Below are 24809 nucleotides of genomic sequence, written 5' to 3'. Positions count from 1 at the left end.
ATAGGAAAGAGGAGTAAGCTTTATATATTTCACATTTTTTTGTCTAGGGTTGTCCCTGAAGTTAAAATTGCCAGAAGTTTCCAGGTAGCCCACTTTTAGGATTAATGTCCCAGGTGATTCTTCTTTAAGGAATCCTACTGGATCCAGAAGGCCTAAAGAGTTATTTTTTGTGGCAAATAGCCAAGACCAGCGAGGTCTGTTTTGGATAAGTCAACCTGGGTTCTAGGCAGAGATTTTCTGTGATCTGGGATTTTCTTTATATCACACACAGCTGTAAAGAAGACATGCCATATTCATTCTTTGAAACTTTTTATGCATTTTATGCCATGAGTTAGGGGACAGTGAATTTTCAAAATGAAAGTTTGCGTACGAATTGGGAAGGATCTTACAGAATCTCAAATTTATGTCAGCACTTGTTTCCATGCATCTGTAAGAACCAGAGTGTTGGATCAGAGAGTGAGAGGTTCTGATAGTCCATTTCTCTACCATCAAGCACAGCAGACTTCAAACCTCCTAGACAAGATGGCAATCCCTTCTGGAAGTATGCTGCAAGGAGCCTTGTAAAGGAGAGAAGCAGTCTGACATGGCTCATGTTTTTTCCCCCATTTAACCGGTAAATCACTGTTTTTATATCACTACAAAAATTGTTGGCATACAACCCTTTCTCTGTCTCGAGGCACAAGCGTATTCAATTAGTGGGGAGCCAGAACATTTGTTGTAATAGCTACTTTTAATTTCTTTTGTTGATACTGCTAAAAGAGTTAAACACTTGTATTCATCTCCTCCTAGAAGAGGGTCTCCATCAGGGAACAGTGAGGTAACATGTGTGGTGACAGCTACCTTAGTTACCTTGCTGGGAAAGAGATATGAATAATGTTTTTTAATCTTTCATCTATCAACTTTCTCACTTAAAAAATTACATACACACACACACACACACACACACACACACACACACTGTCTCTCTCTCTCTCACACACAGCCTGTTCTTGACAGGAGATCCTACAGACTATATTTTGCTAACAGTTTTTTTCCCATATTCATTATTAAATCAAATGGTACATTTACTTACATGGTTCTGAATAATGTGGAATTGCAGCATGAAATTTCTTATTGTTTATAATTTCACTTCTGAAAGCTCCAATCATGCATTCTTGAAATTTTTGTAAATGCTTTTAGCATTCATGTCGGTAGTTTTCATTTTCTTTCTTGGCTATTTGGCTGCTAAATCCCCCATTTCTAGTATTATCCTGGCTGTGTCTTGTATGCTACCTGCTGTATGTCAAAACAATTTTTGAAATGACATTTTCTAGTTGCACATTTTGAGCACTGCACAAAGGAGAATGGGATATAAAAGATGTTTGTCAATGTTTTTATTAACCAAAGACATTTTTTTAAATGTTCAGAATTTTAGCTGAAAATTATTTGAGGCAATCAATGACTTCACTATCCTACTAGGGCCAGTGTTATTAGTTTCAAAAAGTTGCATAAACAGGAAACCTCTTTACAACAGTCACATAGAATCATTCAGTCACGGGGTTAGAAGGAACTCATAGTCAATTTAGTACATGGGTAGCAATTCCTTCTACATCTGTAAGAATGAAAAATGTAGAGATTAATTCAGCAGTTAGTAACCTTTAGCATTACAAAACTAATGTACAAAGTGGTTTTTCTAAATTAGTCATGTTATAATTTATATCTTCCTTAAATTGCATAAATTAATAAATAACAAATTAATTAAATCTTACTTAAATCACAAGTAATATTCCTATTTTATAGATGAGGATACTGAAGTTCAGAGAAGTTCAATTATTTACATGGTTAGTAAATGTCAGAGCTAAGATTTGAATTCAGAATCTAATTTCACTGAACCAGAATTACTGTGAGATGCAATTATGATGATTGGTTTCTATTATCATCACAATAATCAAATTCAAATGGATCTGTGATCCATCCTATTAATATAGATACTCCAAATCTGTGGTGCAGATGACGAAACCATCCATGCTTGTCCAGTTGGTGTGACCCCTGTCCACATCCTGGCATAAATTCTCCTGGGAGGGGTCCACTCAATTTATTAGGTGCCCTCCTTGACTTATTTTGACATTCATAACAAGATTACTAGCAGAGCACATGGGATGTCCATCTCTTGTTTTTACTATATGGAACAGCTGATTTTTTTTCAATTATACATTTTCTTTGATGACAATGTTTACTCTGGTTCTTCCTCAAGGTGTCTTATATCCTGTACCATATTTTCTTTGTGCGACATTGACACTCAAATAGCTGTGTAAGGCCACTCTAAAGAACTGGAGAAAGGAACCATGAGAACAATTCCAGAATGCAGAGCCACAATTCTGGCAGAAAGAGGTGAGTTATGAGAAACTGTGAGGGTGAAAGATTTCCTTTATACTCATTCTGATGTGTGATGGCCAAAGACTGCTTGTGGGCAAAAAGATCTTAATAATAAGTAGAATTCAGGCTTGAGTTTATGACATGTATTTCATGGGGAAGGAATTGGTGGGTGTGGAGTAAGGAGAAAGGAATTAGATATGGCTAACATTAGAAGTAGGACAAATAATACTGATAAAAACTGTGTGATTTTAAGGGGTTCTGTCAGGATCTTTCTTCCATCTCTCACATTCACTACAAAACATATGTATCTTTTGCACTGATGCATGAAATTCTACTATTAGTGATAAATTCCTTTGTGAAAATCAATCCCTTTGCAAGCATTCCCTTTTAAATGTTAATGATTATTATTTAAATCATGGTGACCAGCTGTTCCCTCTCTCCACTAAAGAAAGAATAGGAATAAATCGTGGGTTAATATGAAGTGGGATGGATTGGACAATCTCTAAGATCTTTTCTAAGCCCTTTGCTATGATTCTAAAAGGCAACATCAGGGGGCTTAACTAGAATCAATCTAATCTTTGAGGACCTTTTGGATTATTGAGGCTGACTCCCAACTGGATAATAGCTTTGGATAATGTGCTAGACTTACATAAGTACCCTAGAACCTTTGTATCCAGAGTCCTTCAGGATCCTTCATTGACCCAGAATCAGTACTCATTTCTCTTAATATCACTTCTTCAATGTGGAACTGGTTGATAAAGGCTGTCTCCTACCTGAGTGACTGCAATATGGCTGAGGTGCGGAATATCAGAATCCTATAACATTGCTGTCCTGGATATAGGTGTTGTGTCAAAGGTTACATACAAGTTGAGTTGAAAAGAGAGAATTGTAGGAAAGGAAGCACAGATGGTCATGGTTAGTACAGATTTACACTGAGAAAAAGGAAGAGGGGCTGCATGGCTGAATCTGCAGAAGTGTCCATAAACCCAGAGTCCTATCGTATGTTGATGACTCTACAGCCAGCATAATGAATAAGTCCAAGAATCATTTGCAAATCTCCCTGCTGGCTACCTTGTTCCATCTACAGGAGGGATAGTTTTCCTAACCCTCCATGAGTTTTCTGCACTCCTCTCTTGCCAGTTGCTACTTTCCTCTTAGCATTTTTGAGAGATTGTCCTCATTACCTATGACAATGGAGATGGGGAGAACTGAATTTTGTTGCTGACACTGTGGGTTAGTGGAAAGATTTTGACTTAGAGGACAGGGAAGTTGTTTCTCTGACTCTGCTACTTATTACTAGACTTAGAGAAGTCATTTAATCTCTCTCAGACTCAGTTTCCTCATGTGTAAAATGATGAAGTTGGGCTACATAACTTCTAACGTTCCTTCCAGCTCAAAAATTCTAAAGTACCTTGTTATTTAATTTTAATTGAAAAACTTTGCTTTTGATTTGTGGCTCCTGAATAATCTATAAATAGAATGAGCAATTGAATGAATAGATGAAGAAAAGTAATGGAGTACTTATTTTGTTCCAGGTACAGTATTGTTGTATTGAATAGAAGTAGGAGCCTGAGCCATATTTGCATTATAAAGATTAACCTAAACCCCTCACTGAATCTGGGGCAGCTAGGGGCCCATTTGTAGGGTCTCTTGTTAAGCTTCAAATCTGCAAAGACACACACTTTTATCCATGTTGGGTATTTTTGGCTGTATTCCTGTTACAATTAAGCCAATAGGTTTTTAGAGTTGCTATGACTAAAAATTCATCCTGTGGACAACATGATGATGAACCTCTGAATTTAGCTAGGCTATTTCTTGGATTATAGAACCATTATGTGTCCCACAAACATGTTATTTTTATTAATTTCAGCCAAATTTATATGTAAATATGCCATAGGTTTGTAAAAATTTTGTTTATAGATGTCTTCTATTACCTCAACTGACTATAAACCTCTTAAGGTCTGACAATGCATATTCTTTTTCTTTGGTGTCCTCCCACAATGCCCAATTTACCTGCATACACAGTGTATACTCAATAAATATTGGCTGCCTGTACACTGAGCCATAGTAAATTGAAGCCCTGAAGACTTAGCTGTGGCTGCTTCAACCCATGGGTTTGTCTGTGTGTCTTTTGTTAGGGTGCTAACTAAAATGTAATAGAACAAATTCTGCCTTTGCAAACTCTCCTCTTTTCCAACTATGTTTCCTGATGTTTGTTTTTAAAGGAACCCTTCCACTGAAGATATTATTTTATAAGAATTTTTAGAGAAGAAATAGGAAATGACTCCTGCCAAATCTAATCATAAATCTAAGTGAGCCATATAACCTGTTAAAGGTGTGAATAGTTAATGTATGGCATTTAACGTTTATAGGGCACCTTCCAATATGAAGGCTATAAAAATACCACCTCATCTTAAGCTAATTTTCACATTGTACATATTCCTGACCACTTGTTTTGTCCAACTCTTTATGACCCCATTTGGGATTTTCTTGGCAAAAATACTAGAATGGTTTGCCATTTCCTTCTCCAGATAATTTTACATATGAAGAAACTGAGGCAAACAGGATTAAGTGACTTGCCCAGGGTCACACAGCTAGTAAGTGTCTGAGGCTGGATTTGAACTCAGGTGTTCCTGACTCCAGGCCTGGTGTTCTATCTACTGTGCCACCTAGCTGCCCCTACTAACCTTTAGCCAGTATTATATCTGTGCTTTATATTACCATGATTGCTTTGATGTTTAGGGTATACTAAGGAAGGAAAAAACACCCATCAGTATGTTTCATAAGGAAAATAATAAAAATAGAGCTAAAAAGGAAAGTTAAACAGTCTGTGAATTTCTAGGTTTACAATGGGAATGTTTAGATAATTGTTTTCAAAATGATTAGAGTGAAATTGTGTGCTTAAATGATCCAAGAAGTTTTTTTTGTGATGTTATCCTTGGAAATTCTGCCTGGGACAAAGTAACCCAATCTTTTTTTTTTTTTTGCCACCTGGTGCCCATTTAATGGCGGCTGTCTGCCAAGCTGAGAGCATTAAACTAATACTCACAAGACAACTGACCTCATAAAAAAAAGCCAAGTACATTAATCCCATGGTGAGCATTAATGAAAACAATTGCTAAAAACTTCACTAGGGAGCAAGTGTTAACTATCTGTAGGTGTGGAAACTTTTGATAGGTATTCAGAAGAGTGTGTACTTTTCTGATTGGAGCTGAAACATCGTTTGAAGTCTTACACTGTTTAATCAGAAAACCAAGAACTTTTCTCCTCTTTAACCTATCACTCGTGTATGTATGTGTGTGTGTGTGTATTTGTGTAAATATGTACACACCTTTCCATGTTACTCAATCACAGCTAAATCATATAATTAAGGCAAGAAATTACCTAACTGAAAGAGGGTTCAAAAATATTGGCCCTCATAAGAATCCCTTTTGTGAGAGTGTATAATTGATATCTGCTAAAAATCTTCATAAATAGCAAGTAAACATTCCCAGAACAAGACTTATGTCAATCAATCTACAAGGACTTATGAAACACTCTTTGCATACCACCATGCTAGGTGCAGAAGAGGCAGAGACAAAATTGAGACTGCCTCTGATCCCCAAAAGAACTTATATCTATGTGCTGGGATGGATTACCCTGGAGATATGGAGAATCTCCTCTGAGGATCTTAAAAACCAGATTTGATTGTCATCTGAAGGGATGGTCCCTCAATGTAGGCATCAGAGGAGGATGCTTTTTCAAGGTCTTCTGGTCTAAAGGATATCTTCTATCTCCTAGGCATAAATTCACCTAGAAAAACTCCAGAAAAATTATCAGGTTTCAATCTAGCTTTTTAAATGCTGCCAATGACACTAGCTGTCGAGTCAAAAAATAAAACAAAACAAAAAACTTTCCAACCAAATCAATAGCACTAGATACCAGTTTCTTTTTTCCCTCCATTTTTACTTTGAAACTTAGATGGATCTGTGTCCCTCCTTGCTCTCCAAATCTGTGTATACTTATCCTCATTCTGCTGTAAAGCCACCGCAAAGCCTCTATCCAATATATTGAAAGCCTTTACATGGTTTCAAGATTTTATGAAGGCACCCTGATATCTTTCCTTCTCTTCCCTTCTCTTTCTTGCCCTTTACTTTGTCTTGCCTTGCCTTCTTTCCTTTTTCACTGAACAAAAGCATTTTGTGGAAAAAAGGATTGGGGGTTTGAATCCTGGCTCTGACACTTATTGGTGGCAGTACTCAAGCAAGCCATTTAACTCAATAGCCTCCTTTTTCTCATTTATAAAATGGGATAATGATGCTTATACTACCTACCTCCCATGTCTGTTTTAAAGATCAAATGAGATAATGTATAAAATCAGTTAGGAAACCTTAACTGATATATAACTTAACTTATTATATATAAATGTGGACTAAAATAATCATAGAAATAGTTTAACTGAAGGAAGTAGATGTAGAAGTGGAAGAATATTGTAACTGAAAGAGGAAGATGTTGTTTTGTTAAAGACCCTAACTGTGTATTAAGATAAGCTTACGTAATACAATTTATTACCCAATCCTACGGGACTCTTTTCTTTTCTTTTCTTTCAAGACATTGTACCTAAAGAAATATTTCATATTCCAAATTGAATTTAACAAGCTTTAAAGAATTTTAAGCAATGTAGAAGATGTCTTTGTGGAAGGTATGTCTAAGTTTTGCCCTGGGTTCAGGTTTGAAATTCCCTACACAAGGTGCTCACTGATGAGGGCTGGAATTGAGGATGTGTCCTTAAAAAGTATGATATACCTTTGATAAATTTAATTTGAGAGGTATGAATTTGAACTTGTCTCTCCCTTCATATAATCCCCAATTAACATCTTATAGCTGATAGGGTCATTGCCCTTGGCTTTGGCCATTTAAAAAGGGGGGATGTAGAGTAGAAAAAACAAGGTAATAAGAATATAGATGAAAGGAAGACCATAGACAAAGTGAATCTGTGCAGGCACCTCAGAAGCCTATAATAATGATGGCAACAGTGGCCTAGCAGTGGTAATGGAAATAGTGAAAGAGTTCCTGTACAATGTTAAGTTCTTGAATCAAGTTGGAGTTAGAGCCAAAGAGTATTGAGGATAAAGCCAAGATATGGAAGAACAAACCCAGACATTTTGACATTCCCTTGATTCAATGAATTATGTGGTAAAGTTATCACTTTTCTATAGGCCTGATTACTGTCTCCAACTTTTTTGTGAGGCTAGGGAAAAAGGACAAAACCATAGTAGCATTACTGGTCTTGAGGATTCTAACAGGTTTCTTGGAAGGTGGGGATCATCAGAAGAAAGAGTTTTATAATTCTCAAACGCAATGGAGTTCTTTTTTGTGTATGGGGATACACAACAGGATAATATTATATACATATATATACACATATATGCATACATATATATGTGTGTAAACATGTATGAATGTGTATATATGTGTATACGTATACACATATGTACATACATACATATACACACACATATGTCTCTTGGTAAAGTATAGGCCTACTGGTCAAGTAAAAAGAGTTGTATTATCTGTTTATGGACTTGGTCATGTGTCTGTTATGTTTTCTGTTGGCCAAGACTAAAACTTGTTCTTTATTCTGTGTCCTGCTAGCCTAGGTGCTTTCATGGGAGCTGAGGGCCCTTCTCCTTTTGTTGCAGAGAGGTAGAAATGAGCCAAATTCTGAAGATCCTGGCAAAAACCTCAGGTGGAGACACAATCCTAAAGAATAGGACTATTGAAAGATTGACAATATTGAACCTGTTGTATGAAAACTTAAAGTGCTAATCTGCAGTGCTGGGTCATAGGTTACATAAACAACTATCTACCTGTTGTAGAGAAAAATGAAAAAATCTATGATCAAACTTTTACTTAACTGTTTCACAGTAATTTTTAAAAATTCTAACCAGAATGACAGTCAACTATAGCAAAAAGTAAAGGAGGAAGATTTAGACATTCTGGTCTTGTCTATCAAATTTAGTGGCCTTTCTCTTCTTGACTGATTGGTTTCCTCACTTGACATATTGATTAATAATTCATTTGTTTGTTTTCAGCCTGACCCTCAATCTGATTACTCTACTATGGAATAATGCTAGTTTGGTGTCTCTATAGAACTTAGTTACCCTGTTTCCACTCATGTAGGTTAGAAGATTACCATGCTGCACTCAAAATTAACCAATTTCAATTAAAAAAAAAGATCTCTCCATGTTGCTCTCCAATTTTTTTCTTCCAATCAGGATTTAAAAAGGAAATGAAAATGAGATAATTTTATTCACTTTAGGAAGAATAGGTTGCAATGCATTACCAATAAAAAGCAGTGTAAGAGATGCTATTTAAAGGATGTCATCAGATGTCAAAAGATGTGTGACCCCCATCTCTAGGAGTGAGGCCTCCTTAGTCTTTGAGGTTCAGAATGCTGGATCTTTAGGGTCTTCCCTGGCATTGGTTCTGAGCACTGGCACCCATATGCTGGTCTCTGACACTAACTGGGATTCCAAGGTATTTGACACTAACTAGATCTGTACCCATTATATTCTGGTGCCCCTGGATGCTCTGACTTTGAGTAGTGAGAGTCCATGTTTCTATAATGTACAGGGTGCAGTGTAAACTTTACACAAAACTTGACTTAATCCCCTTATGTCTTGTCTAATAGATATGTATGCTCACTTTAGATTGGTTTATATTCCAGGACCAGATTGGGTCTCCATGGATCAATGGAAGTACTCCCTACAAAGGTCAAGATCACAGCTCCTTTGTACCTTCTTGTTCTGTGCAATTCTTGTCCATGACTTTCCATAAATGAATACATGAATGAATGAAGCAAATATTTATTAAATGCTTACTATGTGCCAAGAGCTGGGATGCAAATATAAAAGTGAAAACAGTTTTTGCCCTCAAAGAGCTTTTATATGTATAAGTATGTATGTATGTATGTATGTATGTATGCATGTATGTGTGTATGTATGTGTGTATGTATGTATGTATGTGTGTATATATGTATGTATGTGTATGTGTGTATGTATATATGTATGTATGTATGTATGCCTTTTCTGGTGGCAATGACAGGATTCATTTGATCATGCTTCTGGACAGAACTAGAAAGGGGGAGGCAGGAGGACATGTAGGGTATGTATGAAGTGCAATGTATCTGGCAGGCAGGTGGCTGGAGAATAAAGTCAAATATGGTTGGAAATTGCTAAGATGTAATGGGTTTGTCTCAGACACTGACAAGCTATGTGATCCTGGGCAAATCACCTGACCTCTGTTTGCCTCGTTTCCTTATCTGTAACATTGTTCAGTCATTTCAGTCATGTCTAACTCTTTGTGACACCATTTGGTGTTTTCTTGGGAAAGATACTGGAATGGTTTGCCATTTCTTTCTTCAGCTAATTTTTATCAATGAGGAGCTGAGGCAAACAGATTTAAGTGACTTTCCCAGGACCATATATCTAGTGTCTGAAGCAGAATCTGAATTCAGGTCTTCTTAACTCCAAGCCCACAAGTGTGCCGAATGGCTGCTTCCTCAGTCCATTCCTATGATGGAGGCATTAGTCCAGATATGTTAACATACTGTGGTACAATGCCTGAACCATTCATTTATTATCTCTCATTTTTGCTTTTGCTGCATGACTGACCTTTCTTCTCCAATGAAATATTTCTTGGAATATACAGTTTACCTGTAAGTCATTATTGGTGATATGTTTTTGCTCAGTTGTGCTCACCATATTTCTCCCCATTGTCCTTTGGGGGCATCTGTAAAATTGGTGTTTTGAATATTTTTTTCTCATATAATGCACAGTAATAAGCAACACTAGACTGACACATAAAATCGACAAAGCAGTTCTATATTATAGCATGATTTGGCATAATGGATAGAGCTGGCATTAGAATCAAGAAGACTGAGGATCATATCTTACTTACCTCTTGTCACATAGGACTGTCATTTAACCTTTTGGTGCCTCCAGACAACCTTTAACACCATTAATAGGATACAAAGTAGCCAACCTGCTTTAGTACAGGGAATGTTTTCAGGGAGTTGTCATATGCAACTGCTGTGAAAATTGAGCAGCTGGACCATTGAAGAAGGACCTGGTGGGCTGCCAGAATGGGCTGGAACTGCTTCATTCAAAGTTCAGGGGAAGAACTCTTGGACTTGGTATGGTGGTAGAAGTTAAGCAAGCACCATTTACAAATTCACAGATTCCCAAGGGGAAAGTGGAGAAAGCAAGAAGCTGGTAGGAACCATGTGTAGATTCTATACATGATTTCTTCCTCTTACCAAGGAAAACTCATGATGGAGTAAACAAAAGCTATGTAGAACTTGATTAGAGTCTACATTTGGGTTTTATAGGAGTTGGATATGGGACAAACTGAAAATTTGTATTCTGCCTAACATGGCATTCATTTGCATTAAAAACAAAACAAAACTTTATACTGAGTGCAAAAATAAATGAACTGAATTCTAGACTCAAACCACTTGAAATCAAATTCTACCAAGCATTGGACTGGGGGTTCTGTAACTATGCTTAAATATTTCCAATAATGGTGAGGGAGGGAGGGATGAGACCCTTGGGGTTGTCTTAAGCATGTTGGAGAAATTTAGCACAATGTTATTTCAACCTTTTGGAAGCATGTGCCAAATAAATCCTTTCCTGAGAAGCTTTATCATTATAGCACATGCATTTAGGATTCTCTCTGAGGATTCTTTGTAGAGTGGATTTAAAATGCTCAAATATATTTCTTAACATTTCTGATAAATGGTATTGGCAAACCCTATAAAGCACATGCAGCTTGGTTTTTATAAAAGCGTTCTAACCTTCTTTCTACATATTTTCATTGACTGAAGGCTATCTGTGTTGGCACCTTAACATGCATTGCTGCTGGGTTGATAGTTCATAAATAAGACCTTAAATTCAATAACGTAAAACATAGGGATTATACTGAGTAAAGTCTAGTAAGATGTAGCATGTAGGTTGGACTAATGGACTATGGAAGGAGAAGGTGATAAGTTGAACAAATTACTACTTGAAGGGGAGTGAGAAAGGCTAAATGAATTGTCAGAGTTTGGCTATGTGTGTTACCTGCAGAAAAGTGAGTCCCTGTTTGATATTCACATAATGCAATTATATATGGCATAAGGTGTTTTGTTAGCTGAGTTAGTATTTTATGGGTGCACAATTAAATTAACTCCCTTGCTGGTATTAATAAAGTCATTTATGAATTTCTCAGAGGAGAAAGCTGTGACAGGCACTGCTGTGCTGCTGGAAGATGTAAATCTCTCTCTGCCTTTGTCTTTCTCTCTGTCCCTCTGTCTGTCTCTCTTTCTCTGTCTATCTCTGTCTCTTACTTCTTTCATCTCTGTCTCTCTGTTTTCTATCTCTGCTGTCTCTCTCTTTGTCTCTGTCTCTTTTTTTAAAATCTCCCTGTCTCTGTCTCTCTCCACACACTCACATACACAAACACACATATGAAGTAATGTTTGAAATGGCTAACTTCTTGAAAGGTCAAGTCCAATAATTTATTCAGATCAGTTCATATTTTCCCTAGTTATAAACTCTGTCAAGAACAATAAAACAGCTAAAAAAAGGGCATGCATGCATATAGTTTTGTTTGTATGATATATGTGTTTGTGTACTGAAAATTAAACAACCACAATAATAACAAAAAACTACTAGCCATCACAGGACAGATGAACTTCCTGACTTTACTTGAATTCTACTCAGCAAATATGAGTGCCTACTATGTGCCAGAAACTATGCTAAAATCTAAGACAGCGTTTAGGAGTGGATTGAAACGAAGTTGAGTAAGACACGGTGTTTGTCTTCAAGGTACTTATAATGTAGTAGGGAAAATATAGTATTACAAGAAGTTTGGGTATACAAAGAATCATAGACAAAATAATATAAGTACAGGTTTAACTAGTAGGATACAGACTACTAATCAACCACTCACTTATATAAAAAGATTCCAGGCATGTCCATGCTCTACTTCTGTGGCACCCCAGGAGCCTCACCGTGGCTTGGTTATGCAACTGAAATTGTACTCATGCACAACTGAATCCAAGACTACTAGCTTGATAGATGCAACTGACTAATTTTAGTGGGCCTACAGATGCTAAGGTGCCGTGGGATTTTATGTGGAGGTAGACAAAGAGAGCTGAATGCTCCAATCCAGGGTGACTGACTGCAGCTGTCTTTGAATACTCCAGTCATGAGTAGTTCCAATAAACCTAAGCACAAGGCTTAATAAAATTCCTTTGGGGTTACAGCCTGCATCCATGAATATTCATCAGTCACTGTACCTGCCTCTGTCTTATATCCCTCTTTCTCTAGAGGAGGGGGCTTATCTAATTGGCCTGCATCAGACATTACACAAGTAACTACACACAGGATGGAAAATGAGGGGTATAAGAAGGATTCAAAGTACCACAGGCGTTTAGAAAAGGGAAAAGTCACATCTAATAACAAGAGATCAATGACAGTTTTGTGGAGGAACTAAGATTTGAACCTTGCCTGATAGGAAGAATTTCATAAAAATATCAAGAGAGAAGAGTGATTTTATATCTCCTGTGACAAAGTATTAATCTTGTATATGAACCATATGGTCAAAGTCGGAAGTATGAATTGGCAGAATAGATTCTTGTTTATCTGCAAGGGTTTGGGTGATGTTAGAAGATCCACTGGACGATAGCTATCTTCCCCACCAATATTAGCTGGCTAGTGGAGATGACAGAATAGTAATGAGAAATGTGATGGGAGACAAAGAAGCTCCCTATATCACTTTTTTGCCTAGAAGGGCTAAAGATGTTTTGTTTGATACTTTGTGAATATTCTTTCTACCAAACCAGATCAATCAACAAGCAGTCAGTTGCCAAGCCTTTAAGCTCTTCTCATGCCCCATGCGTTAAGCATTTGGTACAAAAAAGGCAAAAATAGACCCTGCCTTCGAGAGCTCACAGAGCAACAGAGGTGAGAAATATGACGCTAGCAAGGTACATATGAGATATATATAGAGTAGATAGAGGGTAAAATCAGAAGGGAAGGCCTTCTGCAGAAGGTAGGGTTTGAACTGATTCTTGGAGGAAGCCAGGGAAATGAAGAGTCAAAGGGGAAGGACAACATTTCAGGCATGTGAGACAGCAATATAAAGGCATAGAGATGGGAAATGAGTCTTGGGCTAGTGGTTACTACTGCTGCTGCTACTGCTGCTACTACTATTACTACTACTACTTCTGTTAATAGAAGTAACATCATGGAGGTTGGTGTGGCGAGATTGTAAAGTGTGCAGAGTATAGTAATGTGTAAGAATGCTAGAAAGGTGGGAAAGATCCAGGTTATGCATAGCTTTAGATATCAAACAGATGACTTTATATTTTATCTGAGTCCTTCTATGTTTTCTCATCCTATATTGCTTCCCATTACTTCCCATTAATCCACCGTAGAACATAATCCATGTTACCTTCCTTACTTTTACTCTTTTTGTATTTCAGGGTTTTCAGTGTATAATTCAAGCTGTCTATCATTTGTCTGTCATTCTTGTTACATGACTAACCTACGTACTTTTTCTGGTCATATGTTTTGGCGGAAGGGTAGGCTTATGTGTGAGAGGAGTGGAGTAAATTGTCCAGATTTGAAATTTCATCAGGCAACTTCTGGTATAGAAATTCCTTGTGCTGAACAGTTAAGTGACTTGTCTATGGTCATATAAGTAATATATATCACAGGCAGGAATTAAATGAAAATCTTCCTAACTCTGAGGCTGACCCTCTATCCATTACATCATAAGAATTGCCAATAATTTTTAAAAATTAAACTAATTTTATTTTTAATTTATGGAATAAAATAAGCATTTCTATAATATAGTATAATTAAAAAGATGATACCACTAATGGAGATGAAATTAAAGCAATTATAAAGAGTTACTTTGTCCAATAATTATTATTGAATAATTTTAATTAATTAATGTTATTTTAATGTATTGAATAATTTATTGAATAATTGTTGTAAAGGACAATATTGATGTTATGTGACTAGAGTCATCTCTTTAAATATTCCTGTGCTTGTACATATCCTCAAGCCAATCCTTTTAAATTTTAAACAAGTATTAATATCCTATTTCCAGATATTCTCTCCCACATATCATGAGAACCACTTCTTCAGTAAACAAAAATTATTAAACTAAACCATATGACATGGACACTGATTATGCATCCACAGTTTCCATCTTTTACCAAAAGAAGTGACATATGTTTAGTGTTCTTTTCTCCACGACCAAGATTGTTCAAAGTCCTTTACAACACATATTGCATAGAAGTCATTACTGGTAGCTTATGCGTTTCCATAGCCCTCTCATATTTGTAATCTAATTCTTCTAGGAACATGAAATTTCATGATCACAAAAAAACTATGGGATGCCAAAAAGATAGGCTATTGCATCAGTGGAGCAGTTCAGAATTGTTGAAAGCACTATGCAGTTTCACAAATGCTACCTAGCCTCATGCTAATTAAATCTTGGCTGAAATTATGATGTCACTAATATTTGGTTCAAGGTTCACATTCTGATGAAGAGTCAAACTTATACAGCCTGTCTCACTCTATCTTCAATCTGAGAAATTAGAGTTTTTAATTCACTTAGTTTTCCTCAATAAATGTTTAGATCAATCTCTTTTATATTATCTTGAATTTTACTAAAGTAGTGTAGTAATATATGGTCCAATTAACAAATTATGGTCCAAACTAACAGGTGATTATATGATTCCATCTGTGAAAGGAGAAGTTTGAGTGCTTTTCCATCAACAAAAAAATCCTTCCATTATTTGGATTTTATTAAAAACATATGTGGTGGTACTCACAGACATGTTTGGTGATCATAGATCTCCCTGTTTGCTTGATGTCAACACTTGTTTATAGAACAAAGTTATCTCTGTTGTCATATTTGTCATTGAGTTCTGTAGGGGTTTTTTATATGTTTCAGAGAGACTGAGGGAAGCTGAGAAGAGTACCTTTTGTTCTACTGAGTCAAAAATTTTCTAAAAACCAATAAACAAAAGGATTTATAAAACCTCCTGGTTAACCAGGTGACTATAAAGATATGTTCTGTTTTAGAAAATCACTTCAAAGCCTACTTGTTCTCTTTTCATGTTTTCACCAAGGATGCCCTTGACACGTCTGTAGATTATTGTAATAAAGACTCCATAGAAATGAGAAATCAGGCTTATAGACCAATAATTTCTACTCTCTTCCTGGTTGCCCTTTTTCTTTTAACAATACCAACAGGGATAGGACTGGATCAGTGATTTCTTTGGCATAGGGAACTCCCAGGAGAGTTAACTCCCTGTACTAAGAGTAGGTTGGCACCTTCTCTATCACTTACTGTTTTAGAGGGTCTTAACGTCACTTAGATCCCTGAGAGGTTGTGAATTGCCCAGGATCACAGAATAGTATGTGTCAGAGGCAGGAATGGAATCTGTCTCCTCCTGGTTTCAAGAATAGATGCTTCTGTGCCTCAATGCTAAGTTTTCAAAGCAAGGCAAGTCAAGTCAGTCATCATTTATTAAGTGCTTACTATATGTCAGTCACTGTGATGAATACAAATATAAATAAAAAGAAATGCAATCCCTGCCCTCAAGGAAGTTATGTTCTAATGGATAAAAGACTACACTTAAAAGGAAGCTGAAAAGAAGGGAATAGAGGGGGAGAAGTTACCCAGACAGGGACACAGTGGAGAAAGAAGTTCAGAGAATCAGGAGCTGAGCACAGAGAGGAATGAAGGGGAGTGAACATGGAGGGCTTCAGCACTTTACTTAAAATAAAGGTTCTGGAGGACCTGAACTATCAGAAAAATAGGCTACGGGAATAAAGTAATCTTTCAGGGTGAGAACACTTTTGGGTTATGGTGGACAAAGAAATCCAGAGAGTTAGGAAAAAGAGATTAAAGAGGAATGAAAGAGTGAACACATCAGTAAAACCACTGCTCATGGCCTTTCCCATTCTTCTGTGATCATTTCCATTTTTGAGATCTATCAAGAATTAATCTCTGAAGTACATCAAAACTGCATCTTCAGCATGAATTTTTAAAATGATCAACTGTCCTTTCAATTCTTTGCCACCACAAAAAGAGCTGCTATAAATATTTTTGTATAAATAGGTCCTCACCCCACCCCCACCCCTCTCTTTTTATCTCTTTGAGATTCAGACCTAGTAATGGTATTGCTGGATTAAAGGGTATGCAAAGTTTTATAACCCTCTGGCTATAGTTCCAAATTGCTCTCCAGAATAATTGGATCAGTCTCTCTCTCTCTCTCTCTCTCTCTCTCTCTCTCTCTCTCTCTCTCTCTCTCTCTTTCTCTCTGTCCTGTCCCTTCTCAAAAGTCTTCTATGTTTCTAACTACCGCCTTCCTTAATCCACCTTCCCTTGTATCACCCACCTCCCCTTTCTCTTATCCCCTTCTGTTTCTAATTCCCTTTTGGGCAAGATGGATTTCTAAACCTAAGAGAGAGAGAGAGAGAGAGCGAGAGAGAGAGAGAGAGAGAAGAGAGAGAGAGAGAGAGAGAGAGAGAGAGAGAGAGAGAGAGAGAGAGAGAGGCAGAGAGAGAGAGAGTATTCTTTCATTTTAACCAATACTTATGAGAGTGAGGGTTCCAACATTGTTTGCCACCCCCCCCATTCTATCTCTCTCTTTCCACTTCTCACAGCGTATCCCTCTTTCTCACCTCTTCACTTTTTTGGAGATTATCCCAACATAATTAACTCACACTCATGCCCTCTATCTTTATGTAGACTCCTTCCAACTGCCCTAATAATAATAAAATTCCTTGGAGTTACATGTATTATATTCCCTTATATGAATGTAAATGTAACTTTATTGAGTCTCTTGTGATTACTCTTTGATGTTTACCTTTTTATGCTTATCTTGAGTTTTCCATTTGAATGTCAAATTTTCTATTCAGCTCTGGTTTTTTCATCAGGAATTTTTGAAAATAATTTATTTTAAAAAATGTCACCCTTCCCAAAAGGATTATATTCAATTTTACTGGGTGGGTTATTCTTGGTTTTAATCCTAGCTCCTTTGTCTTCCAGAATATCATATTAGGAGAATACCATAAAGGAGACTTCTGCTCCTTTAATATGGAAACTGCTTATTCTTAGGTGATCTTGACTATGTCTCTACAATATTTGAATTGTTTCTTCCTGGCTGCTTGAAATATTTTCTTCTTGACTTGGAGCTCTAGAATTTGGCAATAATATTCCTGGGAGCCTTCATTTTGGGATCACTTTCAATATCAGTGGTTTCTTTCAATTTCTATTTAACTCTCTGGATTGAAGATATTTGGGCAGTTTTACTTATTTCTTGAAATATGATGTCTAGGATCTTTTTTGGTCATGGCTTTCAGGGAGTCCAAAAATTCTTAATTTATTTCTCCTGGTTGCATTTGTCAGGTCGGTTGTTTTTCCAATGAGATATTTCACCTTTTCTTCTATTTTTTTTATTCTTTTGATTTTGTTTTATTGTTTCTTGATGTCTCAGCTTTTAGTAGCCCAATTTATATATATATATATATATATATATATATATATATATATATATATATATATATATATATATATGTTTGGCAATTGGGGTTAAGTGACCTGCCTAGGGTCACACAGCTAGTGTCAAGTGTTTGGTCTGAGGCCGGATTTGAACTCAGGTCCTCCTGACTTCAGGGCCAGTGCTCTATCCACTGTGCCACCTAGCTGCCCCCCCATTCTAATTTTTAAGGAATTATTTTCTTTGGTGAGCTTTTGTACTTCCTTTTCCATTTGATTTATTATGCTTTTTAAGGAATTCTTTTTTTTTCCATGAATATTTGTGTATTTTTTACAATTAGACCAATTCTGTTTTTTTCTCATATTTAAATTTATTTTAAACTTAAATACAAAATAAGAAAAGGAAAACAAAACATTGCCTTGTACACAGCAGAACATAAGAGAAGATTCATTATAAAGCAACAAATTTCCATTTCAAGAAAAACTATATAATAAATACTACAAATTATTTTCAAAGCTGTCCATCTTCTCTTTGCTTCCTTGTATGCTTTCTTTTGTCCTTTGCTGTGCACGTGTTACTTTATTTTTTCCCTCTTCTATCCTCTCTCCCCAGAAGGCTACAATTGAGCATAGATATATACATACATACACGTATATATATATATATGTATATATATATATATGTATATATATATATATGTATATATATATATGCATATACATCGATATCCATAAAATAGACATATATGCACATATAAATTCAAACACATATATGTAAGACTGCATTATGCTTATTTCAACTTGTCATCTATTTCTACGTAGATGGATAATATCTACCTTCATAAGTCCAAGTCTTGCCATATTTTTTCTAAATCTATCAGCTCATCATTTCCTATATCACAACAAAATTCTGACCCAATCACATTCCATCTGGGAGATTGTCTATCAGAGTCCACCCACCAACTTTTCCGCATTCTTTCTATTCTTGGTTACATATATTTTATTTACAGGAAAATTTTAATTTAAATAATAAAAATTATCCATTTTACACTTCAACACTGCTCTCACCTTATAATATGATTTAAGGTTTGATACTACTGATTGTAGTTCCTTCAAATCTTTTCCGCCTGGTTTCCTTGAAGCTCCTGACCATCTGTTCTTCCAAATGAACCCTGTTATTATTATTTTTGACTCAATAAGATAATTTTTTAGTAACTTATTTGGGATGGAATTACATAAATGGATAAGTTGGGTGAAATTGTCAATTTTTAAAAATTATATTAGCTTTACCTACTCATGCACAATAAATATTATTTCAATTATTTAGATCTAACTTTGTATAAAATATATTTTGTGTTTATATTAGTATAGTTTTTGTGCCTGTTTTGGCAGGAATACTCTCATATTTTTTATGCTGTCTAATTATTTTATGTGGTCTGAAACTATTGATTAATATGACTGACACATAGTGTAGTTTCCCTATTTTTCTTTTTTGATCAAATTTGATCTTAGCTTTAACTTTGTTTGAAATCATGATTGCTACCCATTTTTTTTACATAATAAATTCTACTCCTGACCTTTATTTTATGTTTGTGTGTATCTTTCATTTTTATAGCATTTTCTAAAAGCAATGTATTGTTGAATTCAAATTTTTAATCTGCTATCAATTTCCATTTTATAGATAAATTCATCCAATTCACATTCTAACCTATAATTATTTGTGTATTTTCTTCCTTCCTACCTCACTATCCTCACCCCATTCCTATCTCCTTTCACTCCTCTACTCTACTTCTACCTGCTACCTTGCTCTCATATGTGTTTGTGTGTGTGTGTGTGTGTGTGTGTGTACTTGTTTAATTCTAATTGTGGCTCTGCCATATTTGAATTGTTTTTTTTCTTATTACTCATAATATTTTCTCCTTAAATGGGGGTTTTGGAATTTGGTTATGATATTCCTGTAGGTTTTCCTCTGAGGATCCCTTTGAGGTGATTGGTAGATTTTTTTCTATTTCTACTTTTCCCTCTTGTTCTAACACTTGGGGACAGTTTTCTTTATTTCCTGTATTATTGTATCAAGATTCTTTTTTTCATTGTAGTTTTCAGGTAGCCTACCTATTCTTATAGTTTCTCTTCTTGATCTATTCTGCAGATCAATTGTTTTTCTTATGAGATGGTTCACATTTTCTTCTATTTTTTCATTCTTTATATTTTGTTTTATTATTTCTTGGCCTCATGACTTTTCTGGCTTCCCCTTACCCAGTTCTAATTTTCAAGGAGTCATTTTCTTCCTTAAGATTCTAGGTCTCCTCTCCAGTTGGTTGCTTTTCTTTTCAGTCTTCGTGTTTTTCTTGGATTGCTCTTACTTAAAAAAAAAATTCCCCCCCAATCTCTTATTTGATTTTTGAAGTCTTTTTTAAGTTTTCCTATGAATTCTTTTTGGGCAAGTGACTATTTGATATTACTTTTTGGGGTAGAAGTTTTTCTTTTTTTTTTTTTTTGCTTCAGTATCCCCCTTTAAAGATGAATCCCATTCTTATCTATTCCTGTAGTAATTGTTGAACTAAACTGTTGAACTGCCATGCATTCATTTAAATTCTACTTCAGAAAGCACAAGTCCGATGGGCTGGCCACGTTGTTCAAATACAAAATGTACTCATGCCAAAAAGACTATTTTATGGAGAACTCACACAGGGCAAGTGTTCACGTGGTGGTCATAAGAAGTGGTACAAAGACACTTGGGATTGATTATGTGACATGGGAGACACTGGCATAGCTCACACAGAGTGGCATGCCCGCATCAGAGAAGGTGCTATGCTTTATGAGCAAAGCAGAATTGAAGTAGCTTGAAAGAAACATGAGATGCACAAATTTAGAGAGTTCACCCCAAATGTTCACATGTGCCTGACCTGTGAACATTCTGAGCTTATATTAGTCTGATCAGCCACAGGTGGACACACTGTAACTTGACATAGTGATATCATTTTGGTCCTCTTTGAGAATGAAGGACAACAACCACAAACAGTAACTGTCTATGGTTGTATTCTTTCTCCTTTATCTACTCATTTTCTTTTTAATTTTTAGTAGCTTGTTATTATAATCAACTCTAATCCTGGGCTGTGGGGGATGGTGCCTCTGTCCTCTTACTGTTATTTTTTTTAGCTTTGTGTTGGGCCCAGCCTCTGCACCCCTTTCTTCCTCCAAGCCATAGCCAGGGCCCCCTGGCACACTATGCTAGAAATGCTTTTGCTCCATGAGAATCCTCCAGTGGCTATGAGCTTCAGTTCTCCCCTCTGGCCTGGAAGTGAGACCAAGAACTCTGCTTTCCTATACATGCCCACAGCCAGCAGTGTCCCTGCCCCCTGCTTCTGTGCTCACCACTGTGCTGGTTTCATCTTGCCCAAGGCTGCATTTCATCAGCACAGATAGGCCTGGCATCCCTTCTTTAGGAGAGGATCCCTCAATCTTCCCCCACTCAGACACTCTATTCCCCACACTGTCTGGGAGTTGAAAATTCCTATGGCTAAGGTCAAGACTATGTCCCAACTCATTTGCACCCAGGGCTCATTGCTTGCTGTTTCAGGAGAGCTAGCCCGGAACTTTTTACACTTCATTTAGCTGAACCTCCATCCTGAGATTTTTCTTTGGATCTTCTCCAGGACCACTGTTCTGCCCCAACTTTTGTTTATTTTTGCTGCCCTATGTTGACCCTGAGACACTGTTTTGTTTGTTTGTAGAGGAAATCTGGAGAGCTTGGAATTTTCTGACCTACTCTGCTATCTTCCCAGAATTCTTGTTCCCAATTCTGTTTTTTTTTAAGGTATCTTTTTTTTAAAAATCATTTTTGTGCCTCTTTTACTAAGCTGTTAATTCTTTTCATAATTTTTTGCAGTACTCTCATTTCTTTTCCCAGTTTTTCCTTTACCTTTTTCTTTAACTCTTCTATTAATTCTTGTTGGTCTTGGGCCCAATTAGCATTTTTCTTTGAGGCTTTGCTAGTAGCTCTTTTCACATTATTGTATTTTGACTTTATATCTTGGTCTTTTTGCCAATGTAGTATCTTTCTATGGTCATGTTATTTATGTTGTTGTTGTTGTTTGCTCATTTTCCTAGCTTACATCTTGACTTCAAACTTTATGCTAGAGTTGGGCTCTTCTCACCTGGGGGTGACAAGGTACTGTCTCAACCTTCAGGTTTTTCCATGCTGCTGTTTTCAGAGCTAGTTTTGGGAAGATTTCCAAGTTTTCAGTGCTTACAAGGTGGCATCATGTGAGAAGAGGTATGTTCGCTGCTATTCTGATCTGTCCTCTGGCCTTTACCCAGGAAGGGTCCTTGCTCTCTTTTGACCAACCACATGCCCTTTTTTCCATACTGGAACTGCATTCCAGAACTGTGTATGGGCAACAGTTTTCAATCAATACCATCTGTACCTAATGCCAACAAAGGGTCCCCTGTAATCTCTTTTGGACCAGTTGCCCACTCCCCTTACTCTCTCTGGGCTGAGAGTTCCCAGAGCTGTTACTACTACTGCTACTGTGGCAGCCAACTTCTGTCTATCACAACTACTGCTTTACTCTGGCAGGTCCCCACCCAGGTATCACAGACCTTTTCTGCTGATCTAAGTTGTCTTAAGCTGGAATGTCCCACTGACCTTTTGTTGGCTCTGCTACTTCAGACTTTTATTTGAGGAGTTATTTTAAAGTTATTTTGGAGGGGAATATTGGGAGAGTTCAGCTAAGTTGCTGCTTATACACCACCATCTTGGCTCCACCCCTTGTATGATCATTTAATATCCAGGATTTTGTAAGGTCTTTCATTGAATTTCTTGGCTTAACCTTTGCAACAGCTATCTTCTGCAGCAACTAAGCTTCAATTATCTGCATAGTAGTCTGTCTGTTGTAGTGTAAAGGAAAGAGCATGGGGCTTGGAATCAGGAGAATAGGCTTCAAATCCTGGCTCTGAGCTTTATTAGTTGAATGACATTGATTTTGCTTTCCCTCTTTGAGACTGAGGTTTCTAATTTGTAAAATCAGAATAGTAATACATGCATGGCTTGCTTTTTGAAGGATGTAAGGAAACTGCTTTATAAACTTTAAACATTATGGAAATGGGAGTTGTAGTTATGTCCACTATGAGCAGTGAAAGATGAAATTGCCAAGAATCTCATGAAATGACATCTTATTTCACTTGGGTACATGAGAAAACCAACTCACCCAATTTCTTTATTCACTTTTCCAAGGAGAACTTCAGAGTTCTTATGGGTTGGTGCTGTTATAATCATATGCCTCTGTAGAAGAAAGCATGAGCCTTCTAGGTTTGATGTTTTTTTCCCCCTAATTTGGTGTTTTCACTCTCCCTTACTTTAACCACCTTATTATCAGACTTCACATAACCATCTGATTTAGAAATAACAATTTTCACCTTTTATGTGTATAGCATCAATTTGATTTAGCACCAATATCTTTTCTGTCTTTTGATTTCATTTGTTGGGAGAATGTCTGAATGGACATTGGTTTCTCTGGTAGCATGCTCCTTGCTTTGCTCATTGGATGGATAACACATTGAGAGTGCCTAGTATTAAATTATGCCACCCTGCCATGGTCATCTCTGCTCACAGACTTCCTGGTGATGTGCTTCTTTAAACTTACGTAGACAGCATCTCAGATGACAGCTACACCATTGGTCATCAGACCCTTACTCAAAGACTTTCCAACTATGTAGGGACATCTAAAGCTTGTTCCTTTTTGGCACGTCTCAAATCTACAATGGGATGAGATATTAGGAGTGTCTCAGTTTGGATTTGAACTTAGGTCTTATTGACTTCAGGTCCAGTGCTCTATCTATTGCACCACCTAGCTGCTCTAGATTGTTAAAAAATAGTTGAATGAGTTTTAAATGTCAAATTGAGAAGTTTGTATTATATTTGTTATATCATTTTTATGTAATAGATTTTTAAAAAAGGAAAAGAAAAAAGGGAAAATACTACAAATTCTACCACCAGACCAAAAAAAATCTGATGTTATCTGCAGTATCCCACACCAATGTACGTCCACTTCTGCAAAGTAGCAGGGAAAAATTTCTTCTCACACTTCTTACTTGCTTGTTCTTTACAATTTTACAATGAATTTTAAAAAATTGTTTGTGGTTGCTATTCTTTCCATTTATATTGCTATAGTCACTGTGTGTGTGGTTTTCCTGGCTCAGCTACTTTACTTTGCAGAAATTCATGTAAGTTTTCCCATACATCTCTGTATTCATCATATTCATCGTTTCATATAGTATACTACAATACAGTATAGTATAGTATAGTATAGTATAGTATAGTATAGTAAAGTAATATTTCATCACATTCATGTACCACAATTTGTTTAGCTGCTCCCCAAGTGATGGGCATCCACTCTGTTTCCAGTTCTTTGTTATCACAAAAGTGCTGCTATAAATATTTTGGTGCTATACAAAGATTTTCTTTTTGTTAATGACCTCCTTAGATGTATGTGCCTAGCAGAAGAATATGCATAAAAGGCTAGGGACTTTTTAGCCAGTTTATTTATTTATTTATTTTTTTAACATCACCAGACACTCCCTTAGTATCCCTCCCTTTTTCTCTCCAAGAGAGCCATCTCACGTAACAAATAATATTTCTGAGATTAAAAAGAGGGGAAAAATCACTATAACTGATGAATACATTGAAAAAGTCTAAAACTATGTATGTCATACAATGTTTTTGAATCTCCTACTTCTACAAAGGAGTAGGATGGGAGTGTCTTCTTATATCTTTTCTTTTGAGCTCTGCTTGATCTTTATAATTTTTCATTATTCACTTGATATTTTACGAATGTGTTATTCTTTCCATTTACATTGTTGTAGTTTCCATGTATGTTGTTTTCTTTAGTCAGTTTTTTAAATAA

The 24809-nt window shown here is 36.3% G+C and overlaps 1 long non-coding RNA gene across 1 annotated transcript in view; it reads left to right on the top strand.

The window, feature by feature from the left end:
- Nucleotides 1-330: 330 nt before the first annotated feature.
- Nucleotides 331-24809, top strand: part of LOC110221714 (uncharacterized) — a 76958-nt gene continuing 52479 nt past the window's right edge. Inside the window, exons 1-2 of the long non-coding RNA XR_002328202.2 lie at nucleotides 331-613; nucleotides 2234-2370. This is a non-coding gene — a long non-coding RNA (uncharacterized LOC110221714). The remainder of the gene's footprint in view (nucleotides 614-2233; nucleotides 2371-24809) is intronic.

The sequence above is a fragment of the Phascolarctos cinereus genome, unplaced genomic scaffold, assembly GCF_003287225.1.
Source record: "Phascolarctos cinereus isolate Bilbo 61053 unplaced genomic scaffold, phaCin_HiC Scaffold_726;HRSCAF=1367, whole genome shotgun sequence".
Taxonomy (NCBI): Eukaryota; Metazoa; Chordata; class Mammalia; order Diprotodontia; family Phascolarctidae; genus Phascolarctos; species Phascolarctos cinereus.
The sequence above is the reverse complement of the archived record's forward strand: the minus strand, read 5'-3'. Positions and strand labels throughout refer to the sequence as shown.